This window comes from Hyla sarda, chromosome 13 (genome assembly GCF_029499605.1).
Source record: "Hyla sarda isolate aHylSar1 chromosome 13, aHylSar1.hap1, whole genome shotgun sequence".
NCBI classification, from domain to species: Eukaryota; Metazoa; Chordata; class Amphibia; order Anura; family Hylidae; genus Hyla; species Hyla sarda.
Window position 1 is genome coordinate 12,764,852 of NC_079201.1, and position 14,060 is coordinate 12,778,911.

Sequence of the window (14,060 nt, forward strand, 5' to 3'; positions counted from 1 at the left end):
TAAGCTAAACCCTTTCTCAATGTGCAGATCTGTGGATTCTCAGCATTATAAGAATGTCACTGACAGGGAGAAGCAAAAGAGAAAGTGAATGGGGTGCTGTAAATATTCCATACAAATGACTAATTGCTTGGCTTTACAGTAGATGTTTTTTAACCTTTCCTTTTCCTATCATTTCAGTTCCAATAATCGTGCCTCAACATATTACAATCTCACAGGACCTGAGAAACGCCCAAAAATATTCCCATTTTCTAGTTTTCTCAGCTAGTTTTAGTACTGATAATAAAAAGTGGTCATGAGTTTAAAGTCTATAGTCAGCAATGGAGAAATATCAGTCGAGCAGAATCCACAATCATCAAGGGATTCCCCTCTGTGTAACACTGTTGCTACTTCCTTTATACAAACACATGTGGTCCATACTCACGTCATGATTGCATCGGCCAGCTGACACGGAGATGCCTTGTCCATTGTGTCAGGCTCAGTTGCTAAGAAGCAAAGGCAAAATAATCTGTGGTCACATGTGGCCAAACAGAAAAAAATAGCATTTTTTCTGTAAGGTTTTGTTCTCGTCTATAAAGGACCTTATATTCCAGGTGTACATCTTGGTGAGCGACCACAGACCGCTAGACATGCCTGCACATCTGACACACTTGAAGACATTCTGCCCAGTTGACTTTGAGAAAGCTTTTCTAATACTTTATCATATGATAAAATATGAGAAAAGTTTTTATTTCTTACTTGTTTACAGTATATCTGGTGGGCCTGAGGAAGGCACAGTAGGTTGCCGAAACGCATTGTCCAAAATAAATCTACATGCTGTCCTGTGCTTGCCTGTGGTCGTAATTGCCTTTACACTGAGCAGCGCCTCCTACACCACTTTTTGCTTGGTTTCTTTCATCCCTCTATTCTCTTTCCACTCTGTCTGGGAGTAGCCTAGGGGAGTAGCCAGTTCTATCATCGCATCTGGTACCTATATTTGAGTTGAACCTGCCCCTTTTTCAACTCTTTAAGGTCAGTATATCACCTTGGTGTGGTGGAGGGTTTACACAGGGTTTGATATACTACACAAGGGAGCGGCCCATTTTGTTTTTATATCTCTCCAACATGTCCTGTGATTGAAAACCAGCTACCTTAGTTTGCCGAGATATCATGAACAAGAAATCTGGACTGCTACGGACTGAAACCGTATCGTCTTTGGCAACCAATTCAGGTACTGTTTGGGATCCAATGCCAGTAGGGTTGGACTATGAAGGCCTTGTGGTGAGGGCTTTAATCCTGCATTTCCTGTGGAGTGATTCACTGCCCCAACTGCTAGTGTGATGATCTGGAAACCCATCCCATACAACAGTCGGTAACCCTTAGTAGTGATACAAGGGAACAGTTCAGAGATATGTGAAGGACATCTTGTGGCCACATGTGTCGCCTCTCATGTCTTTGAACTGGCACCTTTCTGTGGGATAATGTCATCTACACAAAGCAAGGGTTTTCCAGGACTGTCCAGATTGCAACACTTCCTTGCCCTGCCCAGTCACAACATTAATTTCCCATCCATATATATGGCGAGCCAGCTTCGGCAACATACAGGTGTGCATGATCTATAAGCCCAGCTGCAAGATATGTGGCAGATGTTCTGCCAGATGTCATATGGAACCTATATATCACCAAGCCTGACCATATCTCATCTTGTATACAGGCTAGAGGCGCCCAACAGAGAAATTATCCTTTTGCTATAAGATTGTAATGACTTACATACATCATTATTACATTTACAAACTCAACATACAATGCTACAGACAGTCTAGATCTGCAAAATGTGTCAATGGCTTGAAGAACTGACCAATCAGAATGGACATTTTACTGGTAAAACCCCTGTATTACTGAAGTGCATGCACTGACTGTATGTCTGATAGCACCCCCTGTACTACTCTTTACCGGTGCAGGGTTAGCTGCTCGGTTGGACACCAATGTGAGGGTGGCTTCATTTTTTACTTTTTTGGGACATTGTGTGTACTGTATAGGACCCTGAAGAAGCTCCTGTCCTCTACATAGACAGTGATTTACAGCTTCCGGCAGTTCTTTACTTTTTTATGTAAGGAATTGCTTTATCTATATGAGTTATCTACTTTTTGTTTTCTTCAATCCTCACTTTTTCCTATTTTGGGATGAAATTTTGGGGTTTCAGAACCAATTACCAGGTTTCCATGGAGTTATGTTCTCAAAATGCAATGGTGTCAACATACAATGGTCGTCCTGGAACCAATTAATATTGTAACTTGAAGGACCACTGAATAAAGTTTTATTTGATTCCAACTACTTATTCTTGGTGTTTTATCTGTTTTGTCAGTAAGTGTACACAAGTTTTCTTAGAAAATCATAAAATCGTAAATTCCCTATGTTAAGGACCATACAGGAGGATATTAAGACCTGGGGTTTCCATTCAACATAGCAATGTTTTTACTGCAGATGGTTTCAGTAACTTCCCAAATGAATTCATATTTAACCTGCTAAGAACTTGGGTAATTTCCATGAATTCACTGAAGGATGCCCAACTGTTATAGGTGGCCAATCCTTCACAGTTTTTTATGAACTTTTATATGTTCCTGTCCAAATAAATCCTCACTTCCAGTCAATGTTAATAAAAAAAAAACCTGAAAAACTTTAGAAATAGGCTTCATATTTCTTCACAGCGTAATTATAGAGAGAAGACACAATTTGACAGTAACAGATGGGGGTCTTGTTTTACTCTGTGATCTAATGTGAACTATGGTGCTTATAACGTGAAGAAAGTCATTCTTTTTCTTCCATTTTCACCAGTGATTATAGGACTTTGGGCACAAAGCCACACTGCTGGCAAAAAATGCAACTCAGGAATAAGCAATTTATTTATTAGAAAACAGTGACTGTTAATGTATATGAATGTGCTTGGCATTAACCCCAGTCATAATGTGTCTTCACCTTAATGTCATTTGGGCTATTGCATGTAAATTGTCAGCGGAAAGTAGTATTTTAGATCTAAGCTCTCCAATTATTTAGGCTGACAGTGCCACTGACCGAGCATATCTCAGCCTTTTGATTTGTGAAACAAATGGAAATGTAAAAAAAAAATCTCTATGACAGACACTGGTTAGGTTGCTCTTAACAAAATGTGTATTTTGGGACCTGGGGATTTTTTTTTTGCTTTTATATAAATCAAACTTATTTACTTTGTAAAGCCACTTTCACCTTGCATTTGCTGGGAACATTTACTGTATGTTTTAGGAAGGTTTCCAGAGCATATGTGAAACCTTTTTTGCTGCATGAAACAGTGCAGCAGACTGCACAAATGCATATAGAAGTATACTATGCATCGGTGTTCAAAAGCTGTGTTGAAGCGGACATAAGGGTTGCTCCGAAGATCCAGGCAGAAAGCAGCAAATAGCAGTCAGAGACAGGGACATGTAAATAGAGTTCAAAAAGGAAAAAATTGTATATATAATATATATAAAACCAGTCCTCAAAGGTATACAAAAGAAAGAATACTAGGTCCAGTACGGTACAATATTATAATATAGTTGGATTCCCACTTAATAGTTTTCAAAATTTCGATAACTTGTGTGGTATATTTTAAATAGCATGTGGTGTTTTGTACAAAAGGATGAAGAAAACGATCATTTGGGATAAATTGGAAGTTAATGAATCTATCCAAGAGACTATTGGGCGATAAGGTGGATTGGTGGAATCTTTGTGGATCTCGGGGACACAGTAAAAGTCTTTCCTGTGTTCCCAAATTGAATTCATGTTCTTTGGCAGAGAGAATATCAGAGGATAATTGTTACGCCTAGCGCTCCGGGTCCCCGCTCCTCCCCGGAGCGCTCACGGCGTCTTTCTCCCTGCAGCGCCCCGGTCAGTCCCGCTGACCGGGAGCGCTGCACTGTCATGGCCGTTGGGGATGCGATTCGCACAGCGGGACGCGCCCGCTCGCGAATCGCATCCCAGGTCACTTACCCGTCCCGGTCCCCTGCTGTCATGTGCTGGCGCGCGCGGCTCCGCTCTCTAGGGCGCGCGCGCGCCAGCTCTCTGAGACTTAAAGGGCCAGTGCACCAATGATTGGTGCCTGGCCCAATTAGCTTAATTGGCTTCCACCTGCTCCCAGACTATATCAGATCACTGCCCCTGCACTCCCCTGCCGGATCTTGTTGCCTTGTGCCAGTGAAAGCGTTTAGTGTGTCCAAAGCCTGTGTACCTGAACTTCTGCTACCCATCCTGACTACGAACCTTGCCGCCTGCCCCCGACCTTCTGCTACGTCTGACCTTGCCTCTGCCTAGTCCTTCTGTCCCACGCCTTCTCAGCAGTCAGCGAGGTAGAGCCGTTGCTAGTGGATACGACCTGGTTGCTACTGCCGCAGCAAGACCATCCCGCTTTGCGGCGGGCTCTGGTGAAAACCAGTAGCCTCTTAGAACCGGTCCACTAGCACGGTCCACGCCAATCCCTCGCTGACACAGAGGATCCACTACCTGGAAGCCGAATCGTGACAGTAGATCCGGCCATGGATCCCGCTGAGGTGCCGCTGCCAAGTCTCGCTGATCTTCCCACGGTGGTCGCTCAGCAATCGCAGCAGATTGCCCAACAAGGACAGCAGCTGTCGCAGTTGACCGCCATGTTACAGCAACTTCTGCCTCTGCTACAGCAGCAACCATCTCCTCCGCCAGCTCCTGCACCTCCTCCGCAGCGAGTGGCCGCTCCTAACCTCCGCTTGTCCCTGCCGGACAAATTTGATGGGGACTCTAAACTCTGCCGTGGATTTTTGTCTCAGTGTTCCCTGCATATGGAGATGTTGTCGGACTTGTTTCCTTCAGAACGGTCTAAGGTGGCGTTTGTAGTAAGCCTTCTTTCAGGAAAGGCCTTGTCTTGGGCCACACCGCTCTGGGACCGCAATGATCCTGCCACAGCCACAGTCCAGGCCTTCTTCGCTGAACTCCGGAGTGTCTTCGAGGAGCCAGCCCGAGCGTCTTCTGCCGAGACTGCCCTGTTGAACCTGGTCCAGGGTAATTCTTCCGTTGGCGAGTACGCCATACAATTCCGTACTTTTGCTTCTGAACTATCCTGGAATAATGAGGCTCTCTGCGCGACCTTTAAAAAAGGCCTATCCAGTCGCATCAAGGATGTGCTGGCCGCACGAGAGATTCCTGCCAACCTCCAAGAACTCATCCATTTGGCTACCCGCATTGACATGCGTTTTTCTGAGCGACACCAAGAGCTCCGCCAGGAAAAAGACTTAGATCTCTGGGCACCTCTCCCACAGCATCCTTTGCAGTCTTCGCCTGGGCCTCCCGCCGAGGAGGCCATGCAAGTGGATCGGTCTCGCCTGACCCAGGAAGAGAGGAATCGCCGTAGAGAAGAAAATCTCTGTCTTTACTGTGCCAGTACCGAGCATTTCTTGGTGGATTGCCCTATCCGTCCTCCACGCCTGGGAAACGCACGCACGCACCCAGCCCACGTGGGTGTGGCGTCTCTTGGTTCCAAGTCTGCTCCTCCACGTCTCACGGTACCCGTGCGGATTTCTCCTACAGCCAACTCCTCCATCTCAGCCGTGGCCTGCTTGGACTCTGGTGCCTCCGGGAATTTTATTTTGGAGTCCTTTGTTAATAAATTCAGCATCCCGGTGACCCGTCTCGTCAAGCCGCTCTACATTTCCGCGGTCAACGGAGCCAGATTGGACTGCACCGTGCGTTACCGCACAGAACCCCTCCTGATGTCTATCGGACCCCACCACGAAAGGATTGAGTTCTTCATTCTCCCCAACTGTACCTCTGAGGTCCTCCTCGGTCTGCCATGGCTCCGGCTTCATTCCCCCACCCTTGATTGGACCACCGGGGAGATAAAGAACTGGGACTCTGCCTGCCACAGGAAATGCCTCTCCCCCCCTCCCAGTCCCGTCAGGCAAGCCTCTGTGCCTCCCCATGGCCCCCGTCCTGGTGTCACACTGCCCCGTGCTAGGCCTCGCCCTCTGCCCTCCCTCCCCATTCCCACTCCTGCTGTACTGCCTGCCGTTGAGGAAACCCTCCATTCTTTCCCGGTGTCCTCATCCCAGGGGAGGCAGTTACCGGACAAAGAGAAGGGGAGACCTAAGGGGGGGGGTACTGTTACGCCTAGCGCTCCGGGTCCCCGCTCCTCCCCGGAGCGCTCACGGCGTCTTTCTCCCTGCAGCGCCCCGGTCAGTCCCGCTGACCGGGAGCGCTGCACTGTCATGGCCGTTGGGGATGCGATTCGCACAGCGGGACGCGCCCGCTCGCGAATCGCATCCCAGGTCACTTACCCGTCCCGGTCCCCTGCTGTCATGTGCTGGCGCGCGCGGCTCCGCTCTCTAGGGCGCGCGCGCGCCAGCTCTCTGAGACTTAAAGGGCCAGTGCACCAATGATTGGTGCCTGGCCCAATTAGCTTAATTGGCTTCCACCTGCTCCCAGACTATATCAGATCACTGCCCCTGCACTCCCCTGCCGGATCTTGTTGCCTTGTGCCAGTGAAAGCGTTTAGTGTGTCCAAAGCCTGTGTACCTGAACTTCTGCTACCCATCCTGACTACGAACCTTGCCGCCTGCCCCCGACCTTCTGCTACGTCTGACCTTGCCTCTGCCTAGTCCTTCTGTCCCACGCCTTCTCAGCAGTCAGCGAGGTAGAGCCGTTGCTAGTGGATACGACCTGGTTGCTACTGCCGCAGCAAGACCATCCCGCTTTGCGGCGGGCTCTGGTGAAAACCAGTAGCCTCTTAGAACCGGTCCACTAGCACGGTCCACGCCAATCCCTCGCTGACACAGAGGATCCACTACCTGGAAGCCGAATCGTGACAATAATGCATCGTTGCATAGTACCTGGAGTTCTTTGCTATATTTTGCTGTGGGGTCTGACAATAGTTTTGTGTAGGTGTTCGTTTCAGACAATTGTCTGGTACATTCTTGATTATATTTAACTGTATCTAAAATAAAAATTCCGCCACCCTTGTCCGCAGGGCAGATGGTGATTCCTTCATTTTTCTGTAATTCAGAAATAGCTATTGTTTCTTTGTAAGAAATATTCTTTTTGAAAGTAGATTCCAATTTTCTAATGACAGACTCCACAGCCTTTTTAAAAGTCAAAATATCAGGGCCAGTTTCTTTTTTTGGGTAGAAATTAGATCTTAATGCACATGTGGTATGTAGGTATTAGCTAGGTTGTGTAGTTGGTGTTACTGCTGGTTGTTTGAGAAAATATTTTTTCAAACAATCTTCCCACATATACCGATATAGGTATCGAATATATTCATTGGTTGGCTAGGTGCAAATTTGAGGCCTTTATTGAGCAATGATTTTTTGAGAGTTGATTAGGGTAGTTAAGCTTAAGTTAAATATAGTGTCCGATTTGACTAATTAGTTTTGCCTATTTTTTGTGGTGGTTGGGCTTCTGAGTGTATTTCGTTTGTGTCGTCTTTGTGTCCTCTTTTGTGGGGGTTGTTTGTGTAGAATGTCAGAGTTGAAGGAATGTGGTGAATGTCGGCTTGTATTGTGTGTTTTCTGGGAAGGTTGTGTGGTATTGTAGGTGGTTGTGGGTAATGTTGTTGGGTGGATGGTTGCAGTGGATAGTTGTGTGGTTGCTTGTAATATGGTTTGTGTGGGTAATGGCGTCTGTGAGGGTATGCTTGTGGTGAGAGTCTGTGTGAATGGTAGTGATTGGGGTTGGATCGTGAGTAATAGTGATTGTGATTTGGATTGTGAGAAAAAGGTCTGTGTAAGCTGTGTGGTGATTTGCCAACTTGTGTCCATGTGTTTCTCCCTAAAAAATTTTCACTGTCGGTATTTGACAGAGGTGCAAATCTGTTGTGGACTGGAATGTTGAATTTAATGTCATCCTGATTACTATTCTGTTGTGTGATGTATGACTTTTCTACCCTAGTTGAGGGTATATTTTTGCAAAGTTGCTATGTAAATTTTTTAATAATATTTTAATATTTTCATATTTCCTCTTATTTATATTTATCATCTTGTTACCAATCTAGACATAACATTGAACACATTTAAATTTCCTTTAACTAATGACATTTCTTACTCCTATGCATTTGTACCCATGTGTATATTTTATTTTATCTATCTCCATATAAATTTATAATTTTTATTTGTATACATTTTTTATTTATTTATTTTTCTATTCTTCATAAATACTTTTTTGTATATTATTTATATTTAATGTTATTGTTATCATTATTGCTATTTGTATTTTTGTTATTAATTTATTTTTATTTTCATTTATATAACTACATTTATCCAATCTTAACATATATTTTCATATTTATCCATATGTCCGTTTCCATACGTCTTTATTAGCCGTTTCCATGTCTTTATTTCTCTATCATTCACCCTTCTATCTTTCTTTACTTCCCATTAGATCCAATATCATTGTTTATGTAACTCCACTTGCAACACAAGTGAAACAAATTCATTCCATGCTTGTCACATGTTTTCCTTTGCCCTGCCCATTTTCCTTGCATCATCTTGGCTTGGTTATATAAACCTTTCATTTCACCACTTTTCATCTCTATATTGGCTACCGAAGAAAATTGAAACGCGTCTAGCCTGGGTTTATTACCCCCTCAATTGTGCAAAGGACATTTACCGCAAACATTGTCTTTAAATTTTATCAAACTACGTGCAACAGCTAGAACCCCCATTACAGTACCACTGTTACAGCATGTGCATCCAAAGACATTGACACATGTGGATGCTGACACCACAGCTCCTCCATACTGTCTGCTAACATCCACCTTCAGCCGCGGACATCATCACCTTCGAGGCCGGGAGCAATCCGTGCCAGACCGCAGCCATCTATCTTTTGAAAATCACCGCAGTTACCACGTAGAGCTCCATCACCTACATCTGCTCAGCGCATCTTCCGGCGGGCACTGCCAGCAACAGGCCGGACGCCAGTCAGTTAAATATAGGTTGGCTATTTCAGTTTACTTTAACGAGATCGCACATATATATATGTAATCTGACATAATGTAATTTGCCTTTGTAACTTTTAGTAAGAACTAATGTCTTTTTCTATATTATCACTTGTGAATCAAGTGTTTTAATATTGTGATTACTGTTCACATTTAACATGCATTTTTACTATGTATGCTAGGTGGAGGCGAATAAAGAGTTAAGCTCTGGGAAGGTTCCCATGAGGGTGGATCCCAATCTTCCTCTTCATAAAAGCAATTCACTTGCACTATTGTTTTGTATGACTAAGGCCGCTGAGCGCGGCTGAAACGCGTCACCTTGTCATCACTCACTGTTACTGTTACGCCGAGCGCTCCGGGTCCCCGCTCCTCCCCGGAGCGCTCGCAACATCCTCGCAATCGCAGCGCCCCGGTCAGACCTGCTGACCGGGTGCGCTGCGATACCTCTCCCAGCCGGGATGCGATTCGCGATGCGGGTGGCGCCCGCTCGCGATGCGCACCCCGGCTCCCGTACCTGACTCGCTCTCCGTCGGTCCTGTCCCGGCGCGCGCGGCCCCGCTCCTTAGGGCGCGCGCGCGCCGGGTCTCTGCGATTTAAAGGGCCACTGCGCCGCTGATTGGCGCAGTTGGCTTAATCAGTTCATTCACCTGTGCACTTCCCTATTTAACCTCACTTCCCCTTCCCTTCCTTGCCGGATCTTGTTGCCATCGTGCCAGTGAAAGCGTTTCCCAGTGTGTTCCTAGCCTGTGTTCCAGACCTCCTGCCGTTGCCCCTGACTACGATCCTTGCTGCCTGCCCCGACCTTCTGCTACGTCCGACCTTGCTCTTGTCTACTCCCTTGTACCGCGCCTATCTTCAGCAGTCAGAGAGGTTGAGCCGTTGCTAGTGGATATGACCTGGTTGCTACCGCCGCTGCAAGACCATCCCGCTTTGCGGCGGGCTCTGGTGAAAACCAGTAGCAGCTTAGAACCGGTCCACTAGCACGGTCCACGCCAATCCCTCTCTGGCACAGAGGATCCACCTCCTGCCAGCCGAATCGTGTCAGTTACCGCTGAATAAAAACCACATTGCTTGATACCCTGCGCTGGACAATCCCATTTCTTCTTCACATATATATATATATAAACATATATATAAAATGTATTTTATTTGGCCTATCTGGGTGTAGGTAACACCAGTAACCTCAGGCATGCTTCTTTTGCTAAGTGAGCTACACTAGTTTTTGTTCTTTTTGCCAGAGTTCAAAAAGGGCTTCTCCTGTTTTTAGTTTTCAGCAAACCATGCTTCAAAATACTAAATAAATTCCTGCTTTTCCAAGCACTAACTATACAATAATCTTCAATATTTATACAAGTAGCCAACTGCCAGCCACTGAACAAAACAATGATCAATGTCAACATCAAAATGTCCCTTTTTGAGTCTGCAAACTTCAGGACTCCAACTCCCATCAGTGGTTGAGGTTCCTCCCAGGCTCAGCCTTGTCTTAAGCCCATTAACCAGCTGTCTTTAAAACCTGTGTTGATTATGGCCACACTTATATATCATCAGTACATTCCCATATACAGGGGTCCTTCAACTTACAATGGTCTCAATATACAATATTTTCAACATAGTTCACAAGGTTGAAAACCCCCCGGAATCCCACAAGTTCAACCCATATCCTTATTGTGCCCGAACTGAGTTGATCCAGAGGAAGGCAAAAAAACCTTTCAACCCTGAGGTTTATGCCAATTGTCCAATTTCAGGGGAAAAACTAATTTCCGACTCCAAATATGGCATCAGAATAAATTCCTGGATCAAAGTTCTTTCCATATAAATCTAACAAACAAAACCTATAATATTATTACTCTCTAAAATGCATCCAGGTCCCTTTTGAACTCTGGTTGCCCGTCTTTGAACCCTCTCCGGCTCCACTGTATCTTTCTTGTTCACTGGTGCCCAGTACTGTACACAGTATTCCATGTGTGGTCTGACTAGTGATTTGAACAGTGGTAGAATTATTTCCTTGTCGTGGGCATCTATGCCCTTTTTAAAGTATCCCATGAATTTATTTGCCCTGGCAGCAGCTGCCTGACACTGGTCACTACAGCTAAATTTACTATTAACTAAAACTACTAAGTCCTTTTCCACGTCAGTCGTCCACAGTGTTTTCCCATTTAATACATAATCCCAGTCTGGATCTTTCCTCCCCATGTGCATTACCTTACATTTATCAGTGTTGAACTTTGCCCCTTTTCAGCCCAAACCTCCAACCTATCCAGATCTATTTGCAACAGTGCACAGTCTTCCATTGTGTTAGCCACTTTACTGAGCTTAGTATTATCTGCAAAGATGGATACAATCCCTTGACAATGTCATAAATAAATATATTCAAAAGAATAGAATGCAAAACTGACCTTTGTGGTACCACACTAGTAACAGTACAATGGTCTTTTCTGGGCCATTGTAACTTGGAACCATACACAACATGCAATGCTACGTACAGTCCAGATCTGTGAAACGTGTCAATGGGCTGGAAGATCTGACCAATCAGAATGGGCATTTTACTAGTAAAACCCCTGTATTACTGAAGTGCAAGCACTGACTGGTGTCTGGCAGCACCATCCTACACTACAGGGAGGTATTACATGTTCTGTACTCTTTACCTGTGCCAGGGTTAGCTGTTCCTTTGGACACCAGGTGAGGGCGGCTCCATTTCACTTTTTTGGGACACTGTGTGTACTGTACGGGACCCTGAAGAAGCTCCTGTCCTCTATATAGACAGTGATTTACAGCTTCCAGCAACTCTTTCTTGCTTTTATATGTATGTACCTGCTTTATTTGTTTCAGTAATCTACTTATTTTTATTTATCCTTTATTAACTCTTTTTTTTGGGGGGGGGGGGGCAGATTACATTTTGGGGCATCAGAACCAATTACCAGGTTTCAACCAGGTCTCAACATGGTCTTAACATACAATTATCATTTTGCAAAGGCGTTTGACACTGTCTCTCATAGACATCTGATAGGTAAATTAGGGTCTTTAGGTTTAGAAATGTTAGTTTGTGACTGGGTTGAAAACTGGTTTAGGACCATACCCAGAGAGTGGTGGTCAATGACTCATACTCTGATTGGTACCCGGTTATTAGCAGTGTTCCAAAAGGTCAAGTACTGGGCCCATTTTTGTTTAACTTATTAATAATTAATAGGATGGGATTAACAGTTCTGTTTCTATCTTTGCAAACAACAACAAGCTTTGTAGCATGGTCCAGTCTTTGGAAGACATGCATAAGTTACAAGTCAACTTGGACACACTGAGTGTGTGGGCATCCACTCGGCAAATGAGGTTCAATGTAAATGTAAACTTATGCATCTGGGTACTAATAACCTGCAGCATTATATATCATAGGGGGAGTAATAAACTGCAGCATCATATGTCTTAGGTGAAATAAAATTGGGAGAGTCACTGGTAGAGAAGGATCTAGGTGTACTTGTAGATCATAGACTACAGAAGAGCGTGCATTGTCAAGCAGCTGTTTCTAAGGTCATGTATCAAAAGATGCATACACCCAAAGGAGAGAGACATAATGCTACTGCTTTACAAAGCATTGGTACAGCCTCACCTGGAATATTCTGTTCAGTTTTGGGCACCGGTTAAAAAAAGGGACGTTCTGGAGTTGGAAAGAATGCAACTAAACTAATAAGGGGCATGGAGAATCTTAACCATGAGTAAAGATTAAAATAATTATATTTGTTTAGTCTTGAGAAGAGACGTTTAAAGGGGGGGGGGGGTATGATACAGAGAGTCTCATAGGACTGTATCCACCTTTTCCAGCCCACCGGAGCACCTGAAAGCTGAACTAATTTGTGCAGGCTAAAGTCAGCAACCATCGAGCTGCGAGGTTCGTGCAGAATCGAAGTACTGTATCTTCGCTCATCTCTATTCTTTACCATAAGAACTGTGAATTTATGGAACAGTCTACCTCAGGAACTGGTCACAGCAGGAATAGTTGAGAGATTCAACACAGGGTGATAGAACAAAATAACATTAATGCATATGCAGAATTAGAATCCCCTCCCCTTCATCCAACCATACCACTTCCCGTCACCTCCTTGGTTGAACTTAATAGACATTTGTCTTTTTCAACAGTACTAACTATGTAGCTATCCTGAAACCAATTAATACTGTAACTTGAGGGACAGCTTTATAAAGTTTCATTAGATTCCAACTACTTCTTCTTGGCGCTTTACCTTTTTTGTCAGTGAGTGTAGACTCATTTGCTTATAAAATCACAAAATAATCTCTGTGGTAAGGACCCCATTGTAAGATATTTAGACCTTGGGTTTTCTGTTTTAACATCAAAAGGTCCTTTTTTGAGGTTGTAAATATCAGGACTCCAACTCCTATCAGAGGTTCAGGTTCCTCATAGCCTAAGCCTTGTCTTAAAGTCTATTAACCAGCTGTCTTTAAAACCTGCGCTAATTTTTACATAGAAACATAGACTGTGACGGCAGATAAGAACCATTTGGCCCATCTAGTCTGCACAATAATCTGAATACTATCATCTAGCCCTATCTTATATGAAGGATAGCCTTATGCCTATCCAATGCATGCTTAAACTCCTTCACTGTATTTGCAGCGACCACTTCTGCAGGAAGGCTAATCCATGCATCTATTACTCTCTCAGTAAAGTAATACTTCCTGATATTACTGCACAAACCTTTGTGCCTCCAATTTAAAACTATGTCCTCTTGTGGTAGTTTTTCTTCTTTTAAATATCCCCTCTGTCTCTTCTTTCTTCCAAGCTATATACATGTTAAGGTCCTTTAACCTTTCCTGGTAAGTTTTATCCTGTAGTCCATGTACTAGTTTAGTATCTTCTCTGAACTCTCTCTAGAGTATCTATGTCCTTCTGGAGATACGGTCTCCAGTACTGCACACAATACTCCAAGTGAGGTCTCACCAGTGTTCTGTACAGCGGCATGAGCACTTCTCTCAACTGCTTATACCTCTCCCTATAAATCCAAGAATTCTGCGTTTCCTGCTGCTCTATTATGAAATAATTACTCCTTAATCCCTTTCCTCAGATACTGAGGTCAGGACTGTGTCAAATATTATATATTCAAACTGACCA